At 46.2% G+C, this 22,399-nt stretch overlaps 1 protein-coding gene across 6 annotated transcripts in view; it reads left to right on the forward strand.

Annotated features, from left to right (window-relative positions):
- Window positions 1–1,376: 1,376 nt before the first annotated feature.
- Window positions 1,377–22,399, forward strand: part of CHD7 (chromodomain helicase DNA binding protein 7) — a 133,338-nt gene continuing 112,315 nt past the window's right edge. For 4 of the 6 annotated variants that reach the window (XM_057426242.1, XM_057426248.1, XM_057426247.1 and 1 more), the window contains exons 1-2: window positions 1,737–2,236; window positions 4,341–4,444. The gene's annotated coding sequence lies outside the window, so the exon portion shown is untranslated. Of the gene's footprint in view, window positions 1,502–1,736; window positions 2,237–4,340; window positions 4,445–22,399 lie in introns of those variants that run through there. The other 2 variants (XM_057426244.1, XM_057426243.1) reach the window with 2 other exon arrangements.

A 22,399-nucleotide genomic window follows, 5' to 3' on the forward strand; every position in this document is an offset into this window, starting at 1 on the left:
TAAAAATAGAACCATCATAAACCAAGCAAATTTGGTGAAGATGCACTCGGGGCATGTGCTGCTTTGGTGTTGGTTTTCTTTTAAACACTATTTCCACTTGCTATTTTTAACTTTGTGGAAGGCCATGGTAAAGAACAGGGAGCGCATTCTGCCGTGCCGCCACGTGCTGTCGGCTTTCCAACATGTTTTTCAGCAGGAAGCAGGGGATGGTGTCACCTCCCCAGCTGCCGGCCCCTCGCTGCTTCATGGCCTTTCCCACCGCAAACCGCCTCTTCTCCCAAAGAGGTGCTTTCCCCTGAAACCCAGGAGGGGTTGAGTAGGCCGGACGCGCATGACACGATGTGGGAGAGTCCCAGGCTTCCTCTGGAGAAACCCGAAACATGATTTGGGCTGTAGCGGCCCTCATACACCAACATGGACGCCTGGATTGATGACAGCTGATGACCCAAGAAACCAGAGGAGCTTTTGGCATCCACCTTGTCCACATCCAGCTCCTGGCTTACTCAGTGTGTGTTAAGAGAGAATAGAGGAAAGACTGTGAGAGATCTTACCAGGATGCCATCTCTCTTTCTCATTTTATGGTGTCGGTGCAGCAACGGCCCTAAAAAGGGGCAGGGGAAGCAGGAGGGTGCTCTGCTCAGCAGCACAGGAGTTTGGTTTTCCTTCTCCAACTTGCTACAGACAGTGATGGTAAAAAGTTATCTCGTCAAATGACTTGCTGAGAATTCCTGTAACATGGAGCATCTTTATGCTGGGTTTACATTTTAATCCTTTTATTTTTTCAAGATGTTGATTCAGTTTCCAGAGTGATGTAGGGAAGACTGTTGAAGAGTGCTACTGGTAATCACTTTTTTTTTTGGTGGGATTTGTCTGATGTACTTACGGAATGAGTTTGTTTCGGTTTGTATCGCGGATTTGAACGCACAGCTGACAAACGCGACAGCACTTGGACTCGTTAGCCCTCCTAGTCCTGGTCCCGGTGCGACGGGACACACACACACACACAGAGGGCTGCTGCCGCGGGCGGTCAGCACTTAATGGCCGCTTCCCTTTGCGAACCCGACCCGCTTGGGGCAAAGTCCACCCCACATCGCGGACTGGAGCGATCCTGCCCTTGTCCCGCCCCGCCTGCCCCGGCGGCGAGGCGCGGGCGTGTGGGGGCGCGGTGGCCGTGCCCTGCGCGGCCGGGGGCAGCGGGTGCGGGGCAGGCCGCGGGGGGGCGGGGAGGCGCCCGGGGCTCCCTCGGTTCCACTTCGCCGCCGCGTTTGGGAAGTTAGAACCGCGGCGGTGACACCTCCCCCCCCCCCCCGCCACCACCGCGCTTCACGGGGAGTTTCCCAGGGTGGGCCCGGCGCTGACCCCGCGGGGCTCTGTGTGCGTGTCCTCGTGGGTGTCCCCCCAATCCCGGTCACCGTCAGGCGGGGCGGCGCACGGAAGGCGCCGTGCTCCGCGTCAGCAGCGCTTCCTCGCCCGGCGGGGCGCCGGCAGTGCTGGCGCGGAGGTTAGTGACCCCCCCCCCCCCCGCCCCTCCCCTCCCCCTCCGGCGCGGGTGCGTCCTGGGGCTTTTTTTCCTCTTTTTTCCCCTCTTTTCCTTTCTCCCTTTTCCTTCCCTCCCTCCCCCCCCCCCGCTTGCATAAATTATGCCGGGCGGGGCGGTGACGTAGCGGGGGGGCGTGGCGCGCGCGGCGCTCGCCCCCGGGGAGGGGGCGGTGTCGGGGGCGCGCCTTGTGGCGGCGGAGGGAGGGGGAAGGCGGGAGGCGGTGGCAGGGCGGGCGGCGAAGGGGGCGGCAGCCGCCTGGCTGGTGTCGCGCTCGGCTCGGCTCCGCTCCGGCAGGCGCGCTAGCTCGCTCGGGAACTATCGGATTAAACTTGAATCGAGTGAAATTACACAAAGGAGCGAAGCGGAGCCGGGACCCGGCGGAGACCCCGAAACTACCCGAGACCCGCGCTGACCCTTCCTCTCTCCCTCCCCTCCCACCCCTCCTCCGCCCGCCCGCCCGCCCCGGTCAGGGATCCCCCTCCTCCCCTCTTAGCCCAGCCCCGGTGCGATCGAGCAACTCCGTGCGTCTGTGTGTGTGTGTGCGTGTGTGTGTGCGAGACCCGCACCCCGCCTCGCCCCCCCCGGCCGGCGGCACCAACTCCGGAGCGTGTCCCCTCCTCCTCCCCGGCCCCTCAGCGGAGGGCAGCGAGGGAGCGAGCGGGGGACACCGGTCCCCGACGGCCACGCACCGGCCCGGTGAGTGACCCCGCACCTCGCTGAGCGCGGAGGGAGGGAGGGAAGGAAGGAAGAAGGGAGGGAGGGCGGCCGCCGGCCATGGAGCCGGGGACCGGCGGCAGGTTTCGTCCCTGGCGGAGAGGAGCGGCGCGGAGCAGGGTGCTCGCTGCCATGGGGGGGGGTGGGGGGGTGGTGTAGATGTTGTGCCCTGCCGCGGCACCGGGCGAGGCGGGGCGGGGGGGTAGTGTGTCTCAGCGGGGCACTTCCCCGGGTGTAAATGGCTTTTTGTTGTGCTGCGGCCGGCCGGCCGCCTGCCTCGCCTCGGGGGAGGGGAGGGCACCGGGGAGCGGGGAGCCGGAGCGGCGGCGCCCCTTCCCCTTCGCTTCCCTTCTTCCTTCCCCCCCCCGCTCCGTTCCGCAAGTTTGGAGGGTGACTGTAAATCCGGTAAAAGTTGATGGGAGCGGCGCGGCGGGGCCCGGCGCCGGCCGGGGTGGCGGCGGGAGCGCTTCCCCTGCTGACCACGCTGACGGCTCCCGGCGGCCGCGGCGGCACAACAAGCGCTAACAAAGTGAGGGCGCTTCCCCGCCGCGCACGGCCCGGCCCGGCGCAGCCCCGCCCGCCGCCGCCGCGCACCCCACTCCGCGCCGGCACATGGGTCGCGGGGGCCGGGGCCGGGCCGCAGCGGGGGCACCCCCGGCGGAGGCCGGGCGGTGGGTGGCGGCGGGCGGCAGGAAGGCGGGCGGGGAGAGAGGAGGAGAAGGAGGAGGAGGAGGAGGGAGGCGGGAGCACGAGGTGCCGCTCCGGCCGCCGGTGCGTGCGGTGGGGGAATCGTCCTGCCCCGGCTGCACCGGGAAGAGGGGAGGGCTCTTCGGCGGCCGGAGAAGAAAGGGGAGGGAGGGGACGCGCAGGGCGAACGGTACCGAGGGCAGCCGGAGCGGGGACGGCGGGCGCCGCATAATAGGGGCTTCACCCCGTCGGGCACCCAGCTCCGCGGGGCCGCGGCCGCGCACATGGGGTCGGGGCCGGGGCGCTGCCCTCTTCCCCCACACCCCCCTCCCCACCCCTCTTTCCCTTCACTCCCCCCCACAGCCCCGTTCCGGGCCATTTTGAGGGTGAGCGGAAAAAGGTGGTTTGAGGCCAAGCGGTCAGAGCGGGGTGGGGGGAGCGGGGCCGGCGGTGCGTGCGGGGAGCGGGCAGCGCGTGAGTGTGCGTGTGCGCGCCTGTGTGTGTGTGTGTGTGCGTGTGTGTGTGTGTGTGTGTGTGTGTGAGTGTGTGCGGTGGCGGGGGGAGGGGGGCAGGGTAGCGAGTGAGTCTTAGGGAGAAGGCGCTGCAGGCAGTGAGCAGCCATCATCATTACGTTGCCGTCGTTTATACCGGTAGCGTTAAACCGGGGGACGGGGTTTCATTCACCCCCCGCAACGCCCCGGGGAGCCCTCGCGGTGCGGCCCTGCCCCGGCGGGTGGGTGCCGGGTGCGGGGGGGGTGGTGGGGGGTGGTGGTTTGGGGGTGGCCCTGGGGCTGGCGCTGGGAATTGAGCCGGTTTCCTGCGCTGGCCCCGGCACCCCGCTCACGGCCGGGTTGAAAGTAGTTGTTTTTTAAACAGACAATGGACAAAAGGAAAGTCGCGGTGCCCGGGAGTTCCCTGCCCATCCCCGCGGCCGCCCGGCGCCCCGCGCAACTCGCCCGCAGTTACCCACTTTCCGCCTTTGTTTTCGTTTGGGAAGGGGCTGAGCGTGCTCCCAACTACGGGAAACGGCGATTTCTCCATTTGCGAAACGCTTTTTTTTTTTTTTTTTTTTTTTTTGTTTCCCCCTTTTTTCCTCTCCCCCCCGCCCCCCATCCTCATCCCCTTTGGCCTTCCGCGGGTTTTGACCCGGGGAATATCCGAATCCCCCGATGCGATAAGTTTGTTTCTGTGTCGATGTGCGCCTCGGTTTTACTTTCATCAGAGACGATCGCGAGCTGTGTTTATCCTGGAAGATGGCTTTCGGGAGAAATGTGTTTGCCTTGTGTTTGTGATTTGTTCCCCCCCCCCCCCCCCCCCCTTCTCTCCCGTGGCACACGGGGCTGGCGGAGATGCAAACAAGCAAGTTGAACAAAAAATGTTTCTGTTCGTTTCCTCACAGATCATCCATTCTAACGACGGCAAAAAAATCTTAATGACTATGACCTTAGCAGCATGGGTAGCTGGTTTACCCCAATTATAAACCCCGTTAGTTTGCGGTAATGTGTGAGTATCAATATATAATTCATATTAAAAAGCATGATCAGTAATTATCGCTATCGCCAGTATTATTTTTGTTATAAAAGTTGAGACCCATCGTTTCCCGATGAGAGTGCTGCATCTGTCGCTTGGAGTGTTTTTGTCTCGCTGTTGCACAACAGAGGCTCTCTAGTCTTTAACCTAAAATGGCAGCTTTAATTTGACTGGGGCCCATTCATTGACAATGATAATAAAAAGGCTGAAAGCTAAATGTAGCTGGATGCTTGGGGCACGTTTGCAGAACTCTCTCCTTTTTCACTGCTGGGCGCTGCTAAGAGAGGAACTTGGGAGCTCTCTAGTTTCTAGCCTCAAAGTTTCACACACTTTTACTAATTAAAGAGAAAGAAAAAGAAGGAAAGGGCACAAATCGCGTTGCTCTGAGTAACCCCATTCTAGATGGCAGGGCTGGCTGCTGACAAACTTAACCGTGAGGAGATAGTTAGGGAGGGCTTCTTCCCTTGCGAGAGCTCTGCCTTTTTAACAGTGGCGCAAAAAATCGAGTAGTACCTTTTAAAAGGAGGCAGCAGTGCCAGGGAAAATTAACTGTTTGTTTCTGAGGCTGGTAACAGGTGATCAGAACAGTCAGAACGGTCTGTTCCTGTCTCCGGCTACTAGAAGCCGGAACACTGCTTGTTTCTTCTGGTTTGGTGTGAATGTGCTCGGGGTTTCACAGTGATCCTATCGACGGTGTGCTCTTCACTAGGAGAAAACCACAACTGCTGGGGAAGAGCAGTTATTTCTTGTGTGAGCAATCATCTAAAGTTTGAAACAGTTTTATAAATCAAAATGTCCCCTGCCACAGCACAGGAAAATGCCACAGATTCACACACCCCCTGTGCTGCTTTTCCATCAGCTCAGACTGCTTATTCTCAGCCTCTCTTGAGCTTTTTTAAAACAAGAACTACATGGAGATCATTGTGAAAGCTGCAGAACAGGCTCTTGGATGAGCATTAAATGCTTGTGATTGCAAGTTTAACTGAATTAGTGGTTCACTGGTACTAACTGGATAATCATATTTGACCGAATATCTTGCTGAATATTTAACAATGTAATGATATTTCTATTATTCCTTGTGCATGTTGGTTCGGTTAATTAAACAGCAGGAAAAAGCTTCCTCGGCTTCAAAACCCAAAATGATTTTATTGCTGCTTCAGTAATCAGGGGAAGTCTTGGTTGTAGGTGAAGATTGCTCAGTCCTTTCGAGGAAAAATAGCTATTTCTAAGGATGTAGTGCTGTAGAAATGTCAGTCAAAATGAGGTTTAGTGGAATACTCTTCCTGTTGCAATCAGAACTCTGTGCAGGGGTGGTAGATTTGAGTTGTAACCATTTTCGTCTGAATTTGGTTAATGTGGAAACCTGAAGGGTTAAGTGGAAGAAGCGCTGTAAAGGCTTCCTAGTCCACATAGAGGGGTCAGCTAACCAGAGTGTAGCTTTTTCCATGCAAGTTGCTTGCTGGCTTTGCACTGAAAAGCTTTTGATGAACATTCACGGTGTTTCCCATTAACGTTCAGGTAGTGTTAGGACTTTATAAGATGTAAAATGAGTTACTTGTGAGTAGAGGTGAAACACCAGTGGTGGAGTGCTGAAGAAGGGGATATACTGCTGGGTCCAGGCTTGGCGTGGGTGGTCCTGTCCTGCCTTGGCGTGGAGGGGAGGCTGTGTCTGTGCCCCGTGCCCTGGCCTAGGCCCTTCGCTGGAGTGGAATCTGCAGTGTGAGAATACAGCATGGCCTTAAACACCTTAACAGTCGGACTCAGGCATGGTTTTCTGTATAGGTGGAGGATCTGAGTAATGGGAACTTTGAAGGTTTTCGAAGAGCTGCTGAAATCTTGCAGTGAGACTGTCTGTGGTTTGCCGTACCCGTGGCATCCTGTAGCAGCGGGCTGCTGGGGTTTTTGTTTTGCGTTTAGCACATGGCATGATACATCAGGGTTGTTGAGGTGGGAGGAGGAGGAAAAAAGTAACCAGAAGGGGTGGAAATAAGGCAGAGGACTCAAGGGAGCACGTATTTTACTCCAGCCCTTATTTCCCATTCATTGTATTTTAACATTCATTTTCAGAGGAGGAAGCATTTAGAACCTGCTTGTTCGTGTCTGTTCTCATGAATCCAGCATTATTCCAATAAACCCTTGTAGCTAGCAGGGGCACAGGCAACTGTGTGACGAGTGGTGTGTGCCTGAATGTCCTCCTTGCCCCCCAGTTCCCTCAAATCCTGACTTCCAAACCCTTTTGTACTTGTCTGCAATGCACAGATCACTAAGTGCTCAGATTTATGAGCTGATTAACTGATGCCTGTAAGTAACACGAGTGATACTTTCATGTTCCCTGTACACAAGAAAACTGCAGATTTTAGTAAATAATTAAACTGTCTCCTTTACAAATGAGCCTCTTCTGCGTAGGTGAGGCTTTAGATTTCACTTTTCCAACAGAAAAGTTGCTGTATAAATTTACTGCATCTATTTAGCTTCATCATTAACTTCATCGTTTATCATCATTTATTTTTCTGTGAGTAGCTTGTTTGAACAAAACCCACTGGATTTTAATGGAAGAAGGTCTCAAATATTGCCTGTATTTTGGCAGTGGTAAAAAGGCAAAGGGAAGCTCCGCGTGTAATTTATTTTTAGAGGTCTTTCAGAGGAAGGAGTGAGGTACAATATGCAGAAACATTCCATGTTTTTATTAGGATTCAGGATAACGACACCTGATGGAAGAGTCTTCCTCTTGATTTCTTTCCGCCTGCAGAATCTTAACTGTAACCTTTAGTGGTTTGTATCTTACCTGGGATCAGTGCTGGTGGACATGCCACGTTGCGGTTGCACATTTGGAAAATGAGGTTGGAAGGCATGAAGTGACAAAGAAGGAGGCTGTGACCTAAATGACACACTCCAAGCACCTGAATGTGACAACAAAGCTCTTCAGATATTCTGAAGTATGCAAAAGCTGATTAGCTCTTTGCTTCCAACATTGTGACTTTTCAAGGATATAGACATGCGCCTAGAAGAAGTCAAGTCAAACCCAAGGATCTTTGTGCTGTTGGGTTCTCTTGTTTCATGAGTGCCACTCAGTAGTGGTTACTACTTAATTGAGGAAGGTTTTCTTACTTAATTTAAGCATTTTCATTTAGAAGTTGCAATTCAGTAAAATGCTAATTATCCAGTAAGCCACTGTATTAGCAGAGCATCGTAACACATGACTTTGAAACCTTATTGGTCTATAGGAACTAACCCAAAGCCCTTGCTGTCATGGTGTAGGTCTTGCTCTGCTCTGGAGTGACCTATATAGCTATTTTGGGTGTGGTTTTGCTTGGCTTCCATGGGAGCTGCTTCCAGCCTTGCCCTGTCACAGACAGTTGCTGTGATGGGAGGGCCTTGAGGGGAATGGCGGGGAATAAATAACTTTGAGAATCAATTGTCTGGAAAAAGTCATCGCAGCCAAAATGTCTCCTCCTTCTAATGGTCCTGAGAGGGAAGTTAAGTCTCGTGTGTGCAGTCCTGATCCCAGAGATGTTGCTGCTCAGGCCCCATTTAAATATGGGCTGGTGATCATGGTGACCAGTGCAGCAACTTACCTGCCTGGGTGTAGCTGATGTGTGGAGAATCCAGTGGTGCGTAGTTTTGGAAGCACTTTAGTTTTGATGTCCTTGAGCTGCTTTTTAAGCCATTCCTTTGAACTGTCTGTTCACTGCTGGAACTCCAACAGGTAGTTGGCTTTAAAATTTCTTCTCAGTGATTTTTTTGGAAGGAAGTGGCATACTCATGGTTTATTTTGACTTCTGTCTACAAAATAAGCATCACTTCTTAAACCATTCTACGGAGGTGTACATCAGGTGTACAAAGTATGATTCCTTTTAATGCAGCAGAACCAGTCCTGTTCTGAAACCTAAACCTTCTACTTCTTTCTATTCCTCTTTCCAGCCCTGTCCCTGCTTCCCCACCACCACCTCCAGCTTTCCCGTAGATTTTTATTCCCCTTCATCTTGTGCCTTCCCTGTTGCGTTTTCAGTCTTTCCAGTTTATATCACTCTCTTGTTTGCTCAGTGGAGTTGCATTTTCTTGCCAGTCTTGGATAATTAGAACATGTTGCAAAATAAACATGCGTTTCCACTCCCAATAATACCGCTTCCTACCCAAAGTGTGGAGGATGCTTTTGTTGGTGTGGGAAGAGCTGGCTGGCTACGCTGAAGCCTGATGGAGCCTCACATCAGACCCTGGGAGCTGCCTGGCAAGGGGATGTTAAGCAGCGGGTAGCCAGAGCTGGGGGTGCTTGGGTGCTGATACAGCAACACAGCTCTAATAGTTTCTCTTGCTCTGTGTGTGCAGTATTTGTGAGTGGGGGTCCTGGTCCAGGTCCAGTCTGGTCCTGTTGCACTTCATGTGGAATGGGGGTAACCACTGAGGGATATCCCTTGCCAAACAGGGAAATTTGGGGTGTGGGGAGGAGCTTCTGTGGGGGGGTTGCACAGGGCAGGTTTGGAGACCAACGGCTGTGTGACCAGTGGTAAAGCAGATCAGAACCTGGAGCAAGTCCAAGGAGGACTTTAATAAAGGCACTTTTGTCCTGGATCTTAAAATAGGAAGCCTGTGGATTTATTTACAGGGTAAACAGGATTTGTTAAATGGGTAGTCTTTAGGTGCAATGGAATACTGGTCATTCTTTGAGAGAGAGTTCAGGGGAAAACTAACTGAACCTTAACTGAAAGTTGGGATTTTAGAGTTTTAGAGATCAGTGACAGGACAAAATGAGGAGCAGAAGTTTTCATCATAGAAAGCATTGAGGTAGGGCTTTTGCGGGAGAAATGTGAAACAAGCCCTTACGTGAGAGAAAGAAGTTCAGTTAAAGTCTTGGGTAGTAACAACCTGGATGAGCTAGTGGGAAGTCCCAAGCTGATGATAACTTATTAAAAGAAGATATTCCCTGCTGCAAAGAGGATTCATTGAGATTGAAATCCAAAGCTGAAATGTTACTTGGTAAAATGTCTTGCAGGAAAAGTGCGTGTTGGTCTGGACTGCAGAAAGTAACAGTTCAGTACTCCTGTGATTTGAAACAGGACAGCCAGAAAGGCGATGTCTGACTTTGTTCTAAGTGCTTGATAGAAGGATTGAAGAAAGGAAGGTAATGATGAGGCTAACAGATGTTCAAAAATCTCTCTGATAAGACTGAGATAAAATTGCACATAGGTGAGAGACTGGTGAATTTCAAGGATGCATCTTAATTAGTCATTTAGGGTGTAACAAATGGTTTCAGAATCTTACCTATTCCTGGGTAGGAGAGCATAGCTGAAGTCCAGGAATCTGGCACCTTGGGTAACTTGCTGCTTTTAGTTCTATATTTAAATGTGCATGGTGTGTGCATTTGGGATCAGAAATACCTGAACAACCGTAACTGCTGTTATTAGCTTGAAATGAGATCTAAGAACATACCTATGTATGTAATATAAATTTTGACTCATCTTTCTGGCATATATGTAGGTGAGTCCTGTGGCTTTTGGAGGATGTGCTCTGGTTTGTACTGCTATTGGACTGGAGTAGGTGCTTGTTGGTGGCTTATTGCAAGGCAGAAAGCAGGCAGGTCTTCATCTCTGGTTCTTGGTTTGAGAGGTACTTAGACTACATTGTGGATTGCTGGGAGGATCCTGCAGGCTTCACAGGGTGGTGTGGTCCTGTCAGGATGGCTTAAGTGAAGGCCCTGTGTCACTGCAGCCATTGCTTATGCGAGTTCAGAGATTCCTTTAAACTCCAGTGAAGGGACTCTCGCTAAGAGTATAATTCTTGCCTCGAGTTGTTTGAACCGTGAAGAATTAAACTGAGAGTTTATAGTGAGCAGTTTAATATCTCTCTTGATTTAGGAAGGAATCATTCAGAAAGCGAGTTAAGTAGGGGTCTCTGGACTGCCTCAGGAGGTAAGTCTGGGAGAGACCTGCTAAGTAATTCAGTTTATTTATCAGTACCGTTATGAGGTGTCTGCTGTGCTTTGCATTCACTCAGCTCTTTGAATGGGGTACAGCCTTATTCATCCTTAGTTTAATCATCATTCTTTCACTGGGGGGAAGTGAACAAGCAGGCTTCAGCTTCACTTGCCCCCTCCTTCTCTCTTGATCTCTGCAAAGGTATGTTGTCTTTTTTCTGTACAGCAGTAAGTGAAGGCAGTTACTTGCTTTAATTCTGTTGTAACTTTAAAAGAGCTTACTGCAAGAAAATCACATCTGTTCCACCTGCATCTCTCCTTCACTGCAGTTCTGCAGTAGTCCCTGGCCCAGGCCACCTTCCCTCACTGAAGTGACTCTCGGTGGTCATACTTTAGTATTTGAGCAGGATTTGAACTTTGTGGCAGCCATGCAGAAGGAAGGGGTTGTTCTGTAGAAATGGCATGGCTGTTGGAAGAATCTGCTTGTTAAAGGCAGTGCTAGAACAGAAACGTGCTTTCCAACTTGGGTCTGATAGTTGTTGTAGGAGGCAGTCTTAGAAGTTGTGTGTGTTAGATGTTGCACTGAAACTGAAAAGACGAATGGAAAGGGGGAATTTTTTGTGTGCCTTTTCACTTATCATGGTTAGATTTAAAGAAATGCTGTGGTTAAGGTGACTGAGCTCTGGAATGGCTAGTTCTCAAGGAAATAAGCTGATGCCTTGTGCCCCTGCTTCCCTTTGCCCAACCTAATGACTACTTAATTTTGGGGTGTTAAAAAAGAAAACCTTGGCAGGTGAAAGGGATTTCTTCCAGTGCTCCTCATGAGAAATTTCCCTTACGCATTTACTTAAAAGATTGATCTCCTTGATCTGTTTCTCTCTTTCCACCACCATTCCTCTTTCCCTGCCTTCTCCCCAGAAGAAACCAGAGCACCTGCCTTTCGCTGCCTCTCTAGATGGAGGTTGGTCACCCTTTGGCTTGTCAGCGTGTGATTCCCAGGCTGAGACTGCTGCATGACTAGCAGCACAACTGGACTGTGCAGTGTGGGGATGGTTGGGCAATGTGGATTCTTACTGTGGGAGAAACTGGACTAGTAGGAGCCCTTGGAGGCAGGTATTATAGAGCCAGCTGGGACGCAGGCTGCGTGCTTGATCTCATTCCCCGGTGGGGCTTCTGGGGTCTTTTGGAGTCTTCTTTGTGGCTCTGTCTGTATGGCAGTCACAGATCTGTGGTGTAGTCTCTGTGGCTGTCCAACATGAGGATTTTTGGTAGGCAACTGGTAGGAGTCAGGCTGAAAAACCCCTTGTGTAGTTTGATATGGTGTAACAATGGTGGTGGTGTGGGGCAGGGTGTTTTTTCTCTTCAGTGCATAGTGAAGTGAGGAGTTTCTGTTTTGAGGTGGCTCCAGGTAGGTTGTGAACTTTGAATAGCAAGGTGAGGACTCCAGCAGCTGAGCTCTCCCTTTTGCTACTGTTGTGAATACAGTTTGGCTGTGGAAGAGATGTATTTGATAGAGGTTCACTTGTTACTTCTCAGGTGAAATGGTATGTCCACAGTAGGCGGTCCATCACAAAGCAAGGAAGAGCTATCCATGGAGAGCTCACTGGGCAGAAAACCTGGGAACTGGGCACCTGGAGCACATTGTCACTTCCCTGTGGTGCAACACCTTGCAACCCATCGACTTGGCTGCCTCCCTCCGTGTTCTTTCTCTAAGGCATGTTATTCCTTGATAGCTTTACTTGGCTATTCATGGCAATTTCAGGAGAAAAGGCAAAGTGCTTGCTGTTTTCAGCTTACTGAAAGGGCTTAAAGCTTTTCTCCATCATAATGCTTATTGAGATTGCTGGGCAAAAAAAAAAAAAAGGCAAGCTAGGAAGAAATCTTCCAAGCTTTCTTTACCCTCCTCTTGTAATTGAGTTATCCTTATCTTGCTGTTGTGTTTTAATGTAAATGTGTTGTGTTTTTAAGAACTTCTCTTTCTTCCTGCTGGAGTCTTATACTTAAATGTGTGTAAGAATACATGTAATATTTTTTTTTGGTACAATAAATATTTTGTAGCTCTGCAGATAGCTGAAAGCTATTGAATGTCGTCTTGTGGCCCATCTAATCATTTATAAGTCAGGGTATGGTTTGAAAAACACAGTGAGCTAATTTAACCGGACATTGTTCTGAAAGGAGAAGTTTCCTCTCTGCCTTTGTCCCCCTGCACCCTTCCTCCCAACCACATGGCTCTGCTACTTTGTTATAGCAGCAGTGCTTGTCAGGTCCTTCTGTGAACCACTTTAGTTCACTAAAATGGCAGAAAAATAACTCTGTAAAATGGAGAGCATTTTGCGGTTGTAATGAATCAAACCGGCTCATAAAAGGATCTGATGAACACCAGAGCTGGTGCTAAGGACGAGGGGGGCCGGTGGCTTGGAGAGCAGCAAGCCCTTTTCATCTTTTCATTTTGGTGGCAGTGAGCAAGTGGATTGGATCAGTTGCCAGGGAACCTTCGTGGGAGAAATAGAAATAGAGTAATCATCTGTGAAGCAAAGGACACCACAAGAAGAATGTGCTGGCCTGAGTTCAAACTGATATTAAAATTTGTTTATTCTGGTGATGGTGCGGATTGCACACGATAAACAGTTTGTTAAAATGAATAACCCACTGCCCAGAAATCAGTTTTCCTCTTGAGGTACGATAACCAAAGTCTTAAAGATTTACTGACATATAAATGGGTTGTCTGATATTTCAAATGAAAAGTATTTAATCTGTAAAACAATTTATTCGCAGCAAAGTACATTGCTCTTGTGGTGTGTGATTCTTTTCTTGGCAAGCTTGAAGTCCTCCATTAGATTCATCAGCTTTCCGAGTCAATTTGTCTCAAAATTTTATCAAATCAGTGTTTAATGCAGTGGGTTCAGTTATCCAGAATTTTATCCTAAGTATCTGCATTATTCCTGTTAGTTTGAGAAGGCATGAGAGCTCTTGGTTATAGGAGGTGGCTGACGCTGTTACCTCCTGTCATAGTCTAAAGCTTTCTCATGCCAAAATGAACACACTCTTACTTAAAACTGATGAAAAAATTGTGTTGTAAGTAAAATAATAGGCTGTTTCGTTACTCCTGTGATACCAGCCTCTGCTGTTCTCCAGAGAGAAATGGGCAGTTTACACTGTGTGGCTTGGTAGAGGAATGAACACCTTACAGAAAACCAGGGATTCTGACTGTAGCTTCTGCTCAAGCCACCTGCCAGCTGGAGGTGATGCTCTGAGCATAGCTGGAGCATGGCATGGGGAACTGCTTGCTTTCTGAAGAGCCCTGGCTATTCTGTAAAATCACTTGTGTAAACTGCCTGCAGTGTGACAGAAGGGCAGCTCTTAGCAGGTGGAAGAGTGGAATCTCTTGCTTTCCTTCCTGTTTTTCTCAAGACTTGGACAACTCTGTGTGCCTTAATGGAAATTAAACACTTGTCACAGCTATTAAAAACCTCCAAAACAACAATGCGGAGCACCATCTAGATTCCGCTCTGCATGTTTTACATCTAAAATATTCCCTTTTGGCAGCTACATGAGGTGGTGGGAGGAGCAAGAGAGGGGACTTAACAAAATTCTGTCTGTAGGCACCAAGGATATTGCAGGCTGGTCTTAGTGGAAGCTGAATGAGGAGTGGTGGCCCTACCTAACGTTGTGTGTGTTCAGAGCGAATACTGTAGTTACTAAAAGCAGTTTGTTTACACTAGGAATTGTATATGCTTGCTCTAATGGGCCTTGGGAAGCCCAAAGCACAGCTGTAGAACATCTGTCTCTGAGACCAGATCTTGTCTGTCTGATGAATTTTTGTCCTGCATTTCACATTCAGATTTAAAAAAAGAACTAAAACTTCTTTTTGTAATAGGAAAGTTCTTGGCCATCCTGCTTGAACAACTGGTTTGCACTTGAAAGGCTATCATGCTGTTTTCTTGAACACAGAACTTAAAATAGTGACTCAGTATTAACTTAACTCCACTTCCTCTTTAATCCGATCATCTTGCTTGCTGTATGACCTTATAACACCTTAATTTAAAGGCTGCTTATTCCAGTGGATTAAATTTGGAGGTGTCTGGAGTGGTGGGCATTGCTACAGGAAGGGCTTAAGGGGAGCTGAGAAACAGTTGCCTCAAAAGAAAAAGGAGGTAGGGGGGTAGAATAGGAGCAGCAGAAGTATTTTCCCACTTGCTGGTGCTGACTGTTGTGCATGTATGGTCTGTGTAACAGAACAAGGCTTGCTGAAAAGTCAGAAGGTTTCAAGCACATAGTTCTGCTGCACCTTAAGAAAAAGTACTTTCATCTTCAGTGAGTGAATTTGAGGCTCTTTGTCTCAGTTATGCATGGAAGTGATAGAAGACAAAATACCTGTTTAGTGCAGGCATCTCTGAGTGTTTGGATGGTTTTTCTTCTTTCCAAGGCTAGTGGCCAAAGCAGATGGTTGGAAGCCAGGAACCTGAGTGCTACACCAGACTGGTATACCAGGTTCATAATGATGTGTTCTGAGGTCTGCCATATTGGGATGTGTAATAGTCGCTGTTTACGTAGCAACTCTCACCAGATGGTCTTGGTTCTTTACCAAGCGTTAATTTTGTCCTGCTACTGATCTCATGAAATAGATTAATGCTGTCTGTCCTTAAAAGCAGAGTTGGTCTGGTATTTAGCACTTTAAAAAATCAGTTTTAAGTGTTCAGAGTGTGTGTGTGAATAGCCTGCTGTTTTCAGAATGTACATCATCTTCCTTTAAATGTTTTTCTCAGGAGTAAATTCTAAACAATTATATTTTATGTACTGATCTTAGGGACTGTAAGCTTCCCCCTTGTCCTGCACGGTTTCCTGAATAAGCTCTGCCAGATAGTCTGTGATTATTATATTGAGCTTAAGTTTAGGAGTAGGAGTTTAGATGGTGTACCTTCTATTCTGTGCTATGCTATTAGCCATTTTGACTCAGGTTTTCTGTGAGGTTTTCTTTCCATCTCTAGTCAAGTATTTAACTTGACTAAACTAAACTGCAGCCAGCCAATCTCTTTGAAGAACTGTGTAGTTCCAAGCAAGGGTTTGTAATTTGTTGGGTGTGATCTGGGGCTTATGGGGAGTTTTACTGTACCTCTGAAAACTTTGATCATTATGAGTCCTTGAAAGTAAACCATTGACTTGTGCTGCCTTGTGTCTGACAGAGGTTTAGAAGGCGGCCTGTTCTGCGCTGGGCATATGCTGCTGTCTTCAGGCCTGGGCTGTGCTTACTGTGGAGTTCCAGCAGCACCTTTCTTAGGTTGGAGGAAGCAGGAGTAGGCTGGAAGGTGCAAAGAGGCAGAGTTCTTCCATTGCTTACAACAGCAGTTGTTGTCTCTCCTGTATTTGTTGGGGGTAAAATGTGTGTCCTTAATTTTGGAGATGCACATGGTTCCCACTTCATAGGTAATAGGGAGGGTTTGTTTTTTGGCAGCTAAGATGTTGCACAGAGACTTGTGGATTGGAGCTGAGGATTGAATTCAGTCTCCCAGTAATTCCTTTAAGTGCTTAACCTAAATATGTTGTAGTTATTTTAAGTACCTTTTTATAACAGTAGTAAAGCTTCAGGCCAGTGCTTTGAGCTGATATTATCTGTTACAACTGCTGTCTAAATCGGAGTATGAATGTTTTTTTTCGCCACTTTGTTTTAATTCTTATTCAAATGTAGAAAAAGTTTTTAATACAAGTTCAGTATTCCTAAAATTTCAATATATAACACGCTTTTGTCCTGAGTTTTTCCCAAACTGAACTTAACCACTGCAGCTACAGAGTAGCATCCAGAGAAGTAGTTTGTGCTGCAGTATTTAGTATTGTCAGGGTTGCTGTTACTACCCTTACCTCTGTGTTTCTGTTATTATGCTTATCTCCACTGATAATACGGACTGAAATCGCTTTATTTTCCTCATGAAAGGGAGGTGAAATGATACGCTGGAAATTGTGTATTATCGAAGTAGAGTATTTGTCAAGAGCTATTAAAAGCATGTTATGAATATGATCTCGCTTTTTTGGTACCAGAGAATAGCTCTGCCAGTTGAGACCAGAGGTCTGTCTCATCCAGAATCCTATTTCACAGTGACTGTGGTGGAGGCTATCCAGAAACAGAGCGAGCCCCTTAGCCTCCAAAACTGCAGCTCAGAATTACCTTGGAAAAAGTGATAGGTAACACTTGATGAATTTTTCTTGCATGAATTCATCTAGTCTTCCCTTGGTCTGTGTAAACTCTTGGCTTCCATTGAGACCGTGGCAATGAGTTTCGCAGCTTAAGTACACACTGTATGAAGAACTGCTTCCTTTTATTTGTTTTATTTTGAACCTACCAGGTGCTAGTTTTGTTTGATGTTCTCTAGTTTCCTTGTTAAAAGAAAAAGGGAACAATGGTTCACTACTTACCTGCTCCCTGCTGCTCCTGATTTTGTAGACTCTCTTATTCAATCCCTGGTTGTCCCCTTTCAAGGCTGGAGATTCTGAAGGGTGTTCAGATGCCTGTTACCTTCCCCTTCGGTCCTTCAGTAATTTTATTCTTAAAGTGGAGGTGAGCAGAGCAAATACTGGCACTGAAGCAAAATACAGGTACCTGATAGACTTTTGCAGCTCTTGTACAATTCTGTGTTTGGTTTGGTTTTGTTTTTCTTAAATATGTTTAGCATTCTGTTTGTTCTTCTGACTTCTTGTCTTCTTGGATCTCTGTTCTAGCCCCCAGGTCTCTTTCTTGACAATGAGGTAATTGGGTCAAAGCTCAGTAAATTGTATGTAAACCAGTTGGGTTGTAGTTTCTCAGGTGTGTTGCTTTCTGTTTACCTATACCGACTCTCATCTGTATTTTATTACACCTTCGCTGGGTACAGTGAAGATTGGCTGCTTCCTGCATAGTCGATTTTCATTTTTAACAAAAACAAACTTGTTAGTATTATCAGCAAACTCTCTTCAAGGCTCACCACCTGTTCCTGGATGTTTTATGTGCATGCTGAACATCATGGGTCTGGAAAAGTCAGGTGATGTTTCCTAACTTTTTTTTTGCCTGTTTTGAGCCAGTTACTTATCCATGTGAAGACTTTCCTCTGTGAACTGCTGGTGGGAGACCTTTGTTCAGCAGCTGACACGTGTTTTGGTTATCCAGGTTAGCTCAGGCTTTGACCACTTGGCAATTGCTTCAGAGAATTCTCCTGTATTAGTAAGATGGGAGTTTTCTGTGGGAAAGCGTTAGCGTCACTTTCCACAGCCTGTACGTGGCTACGTGCTCATGAACGTTGTTTCTTGTGTCTTCTACTTACTGGCCCTGCTGAGACTTGCTGGTCTATAGTTCTTGACAGTCTAAAAGTGTGACCACCTTTTAAAACTGTTGCACTACTGACATAAAAGCCGTGTTTGATACCAAGTGTTATGTGATCCAGTAGATAGGCTGTTTTACGCTTCAGATTTTCAGAACTCTTGGATGAATACAGTCTTGCTTTGGTAACTTCCTACTGTTTGCTTTGGGTTGATCAAAACTACCTCTGAGGCTTCATGTGACGAAAAAGATGAAAGCCTTCCTTAGCTTCGTCAATTGCAGTAGATGCAGCAAACTTTAATATTATTTATTTTCCTGGAGTATTTATCTTGGTTGTATGTTAGCCCAGTGGATTTTCTAGCAGGCATTGTACCTGGCATTCATGAAAGGACCTCTTACTACTTTGCCCCTTTACAAACATACCTTTTTACATACAAACATACTGAGTAAAGTTTGCAACTTTACTTGGTAACTCTTTTTGTCTGCTTTATTCCCCTGTTCTTAGATAGACTACCAGCTTATGGATTAACCGTGAGGATTTTTTTTTCCCCAGCTCTCTGCATTTTCAGTATAGTAATTTTGTCCGTTGTCTGCAAACGTTTTGTCCAACTGCCTCATTTTCTTCAGTTTCTCTTACCAAGCTTCCTCATTTTATGCATTTTTTTTCTTTGAAAGTAAACACTGCAATAGTGTGTTTTTGTTGCTGTTGCCTTTTTCGGAATGTGAAGCTTAAATATATTTAATGGATTTCATTTGCAGTAGCCATGAGTCATGGTATGGTCAAGTCAGATATGACATGGACAAATCTGGACAAATCATGGACATATTACATGGATGTAATATAATTTGCTGGATGTTGCAATAGTCCATAATCTAGTCAAATGCCACAGCACTGCCATGTGTGCTTCACCGTAACTTTGGAGAAGTTGTTTGATAAATATAGTTTATATGCATTATATGCCTGTTTTCTTCTTGGCAGCAAACCAGTCACCTTACCAAGTTGTACAAGAGGTATGGAAATTTGTTTTGAATGCCACTGATTTATTTGAGTGAGACAAAGTATGTGACTGTGTCCTTCAGTTACAATTCCCCATCAATTGTAAATTGATGCATTTGTTCAAATACACAGTATAAACCAGTATTACAATCAAGCTGTAGTTATCATGGGAACCGTAACTTTGACTTTTCTTTTTCTTGGCTTCCAATGTGAAAAACCGTACTGTAGTATATTACTTAATTGTTTAGTACTGAGGTCTCTCTGTTTTATCATAGTATGTGACATGCTACAGTACCACTCTGTATAAAAACCTTTGGTGCTTGAAGCAGTGGTGGAACAGTAAGAGTTTATTCATGTCTTCATGTATGGGTATGTGAGTACCATATTTAGAAAAACATTTGCACAGTTAATAACTGCTTTGTGCTGGGTTTCTTTTTGAGAATTATGTTTCTTTGCTTAGCTGAGAAGTACTTGGAAAGTACTGTGTCAGTCTAAAGTCACAGGCATTGACTGTTAGCTCTGTGTTTCATTTGATAATTCTGTTAGAGAAGAGGCCATCCTGAAAGTTACCTGGACTTTGACAGTAGTCTGTAGCATGTACTCATGCAGTATTTCAGGATAAGCAATTGAATTAGGGGGAGTTTTGCATTTCAGTAATGGAAGAAATGTTTGCTGTATAAAGATCATGATGTATTTGAGAGCTGTTGGGCATCAGTGTGGGTGAACTGATCTTACAAGAAGCAGGAGCATTTTCAAAATGGATGCCCTGAAAGGCGGCGTATGCGAGTTCCTAATGCTTGGAAGCAAATTAGAATTTTTAGGTATCTTACAGAATTATTTTTGTTTGTTTACTACCAAGAATGCAGGTATCATGAAAGGCTTGTGCCAGTCCAGTTGTTAAGGAGTGTCATGGTTGTGCTTTTACAAGTTCATTTTTAAACCTTCTTGTGAAACCTACTTCAGCTTCTAGAGAGCATGCCATATGTACAAGAAAAGCTCACCAGCTCTTTTGCTGTCTTCTTAAAATAAGCTAAATTGCAATTGGTGTGCTTGTAGGGACATTTGTTGAGGGTAACAGGGAAGGAAACCATATAGAAGTGGTACAGGATTATGGTTTAAGAAAGAACTGAAAGGAATTTTAGGATGGGGTTGTTTCTTAGTTTAAATAATACTAGCAAAGCACCTAGAAGAGAGTGGAGGGGTGGTTTTATGTTTGCAAAGTAAAGGCTGGTAACAAAATTTCAAGTAACAAGGGCTGAAACTTATTCAGCCTGGACACAATCAAAAGCAGCATAGTAAATTCTTTTAGGTAGTGCTTAACTGGGGGATGCTCTATTTTCTGTATCCCTTCCTGAACAAATGTATTTTGGACTTCTCCTGTGTAACTGTCATGAAGAATAGAGGGGAAAACTGGAATTTGTATAAAAGCTGTGTAGTTGTTGTGCATTAGTACAACTTTATTTCTGCTACTGGAAGATCACAAGCTATTAGTCATTTAGTGCCCAGGTTTAAATGGAATAGGGGCTTTTATAGGCTGATTTATTAGAATACATGGCTTACAGGCTTATTTAAAAGTGTCACCAGCAAACTTGATATGAAAAAATGGCCCAAAGACAGTTGGAGAGGATTTCGTCATGGTTTATGAATAGCTGATAAACAAAACGAGGTGCTGTAATGCTGCCATTTCCTTCCTTAACCTCCTTGTCTCCTGTCCCCCCACGCACAGAGGATTTTGAAAGCGGCATTGAGAGGGGGAAATAGGCCTTCATCTAGTAGCATGAATAAAGCTATGGATTATAGGTATCTGCTCCTGTTTCTGTGATCCTTATCAAAGGCGTATATAATTCTGTTCCCTCCATCCCCCAGCAAAAAAGCAGTATCTTTTGGGCCTGGCAACAGGCTTTTAAAAGGCTGTGCTCCATCAAGTACATTCTTAACAAAGACCTCTAAAGTAGCTGGGTACTGCACCACAGATAACAATTGCTTCTTGAATTGTGACTCTGAATTGATAGAAATTGAGAAAACTGTACATAAGGTTTCTTTATTTCGAACTATGTTAGAAGCTCAGTGTTTTAGGTCTGAAATAGGCAAAAGGTAACAAACTAAAAAGCAGGACAGCCTTTCGGCAGGCCACACAAGTCTTTCTGATAAGATTGGTGTTAAAGATGTAATGCTTTTGTTAGTATTATCTTAGTTTTAGTTGAAAAGGTATATGTGTTGCCAAGTGGTATGAAATGGAATCATATGCTTTGGGTTCTCCATCTCTGTTTAAGAGGATTCTTTGAGCAGTTATGCATTAGCAGAATAGAGTCCCAGTGTAGGGTTTGTTGTAGGATAAAATGAAAACTGACTCTGACAGTAAGTTGTTGGTTTTCCTTGTTTCATTCCTTCTGGTCTACCCTGAAGTTTAACAGGGTGTTAGGCCTTATCTTGAGTTAAGTACAACAGCAAGCTTCTGGAAATTTTATGTGGAAAGTTCTTTAAAATGTTCACAAAGACTGACCTACTGAAATTCTGATGCCTCCTTTCCCCTCTGTATGATTATTGATCTGAATCAAACAGACGTATGTGATTGGAGCTTGAGTTGATTTACATTTGCCCATCACTGTCTCATTTTCTTCCTATTGAGATAGGTAAGTGGAAGTAAACAAACTACTTCTGTTTAAGCACAGGTTTTGCATGGTTAAAAATGATGCACTCTTCTCCCGCTTTTACCCTTCTTTGTCTGCAAAAGAAATAGTTAAAATGTTCTTAGCTGGAGGAGTGGAAGAATAATCCAGGCATTAATGTATGGGGTCTAAAAGGGAACTGCTTATCTAAATATTGAAAGGCATGCAACTGCAAGGAAAAAACCCATCCAACCAGGATGGCCAATTCTTGCTGTTTTGAGTGGGCAAGCAAGTTAGGACCTTAAGGTGAAGGGCCTGGATGGCTTTAGAATATGGGGATGCAATTTAAGACAGTAGGCTTAGTCACCTGGCTTGGAAGGAAATATACAACTTTCACATTTAAATGGATGCATATTTAGAACTGGTAACACTGTTGACACCAACGTTAGAAACACTTTGCATTTTGTAGACTGAAGCCCCATCCATCATCTCTAGCTTTTACCCAGAATCAAGAGATTCGAATTCTGTTAGCATACTCTGTCTCGTGATAAGCCTAATTGTATACTAGCTCTTCTTCTGGTCATGGACCATCATTTATGGTCCATGTGATTACAAAGCTGTTGTGCATTGACTAATGGAATCCATAATGTTTAAATATGTGCACAACTGGCATTTTCTGTGTTAACAGCTCCAAACTGTATATTGGGTTTCCTTATGTCTCGTATTTCTCTTTATGGTCTTTGTGAAATTAGTGACTTGGATCTTCTGTGTGATTAACAGCATCCATAAAAGTGATCTGTGAAGGAAAGATTTTTATTTTTTTTTCTTTTTGTGGAGGTTAACAAAATTTAAGGTCATGTCTGTTGTGCATCTTAGTCCAAGTCATGGTTTCTGTAGCATGAAATGTCATTCACTGGAATTAAGCTGATTTCGTACTGAGGCTTCTGGTTTAAGATACAGGTATTTTCAACAGTGGAAGGTTAAAAATGATATCTTGAAATATGCTCCTGTTATCTTGAAATATGCCTTGAGTCAGCAGCTAAGTCAGGTTCTGGTTTTGAAACCTGATAGATCCCAGTCTCTGGTATTCCTTCAAATAAAACTGTCTTTTGCTCAGAGATGGAAC

Source organism: Pezoporus wallicus, unplaced genomic scaffold (assembly GCF_028554395.1).
Source record: "Pezoporus wallicus isolate ANWC-B61680 ecotype Strahan unplaced genomic scaffold, APGP_CSIRO_Pwel_v1 contig_4131, whole genome shotgun sequence".
In the NCBI taxonomy this organism is placed as follows: domain Eukaryota; kingdom Metazoa; phylum Chordata; class Aves; order Psittaciformes; family Psittacidae; genus Pezoporus; species Pezoporus wallicus.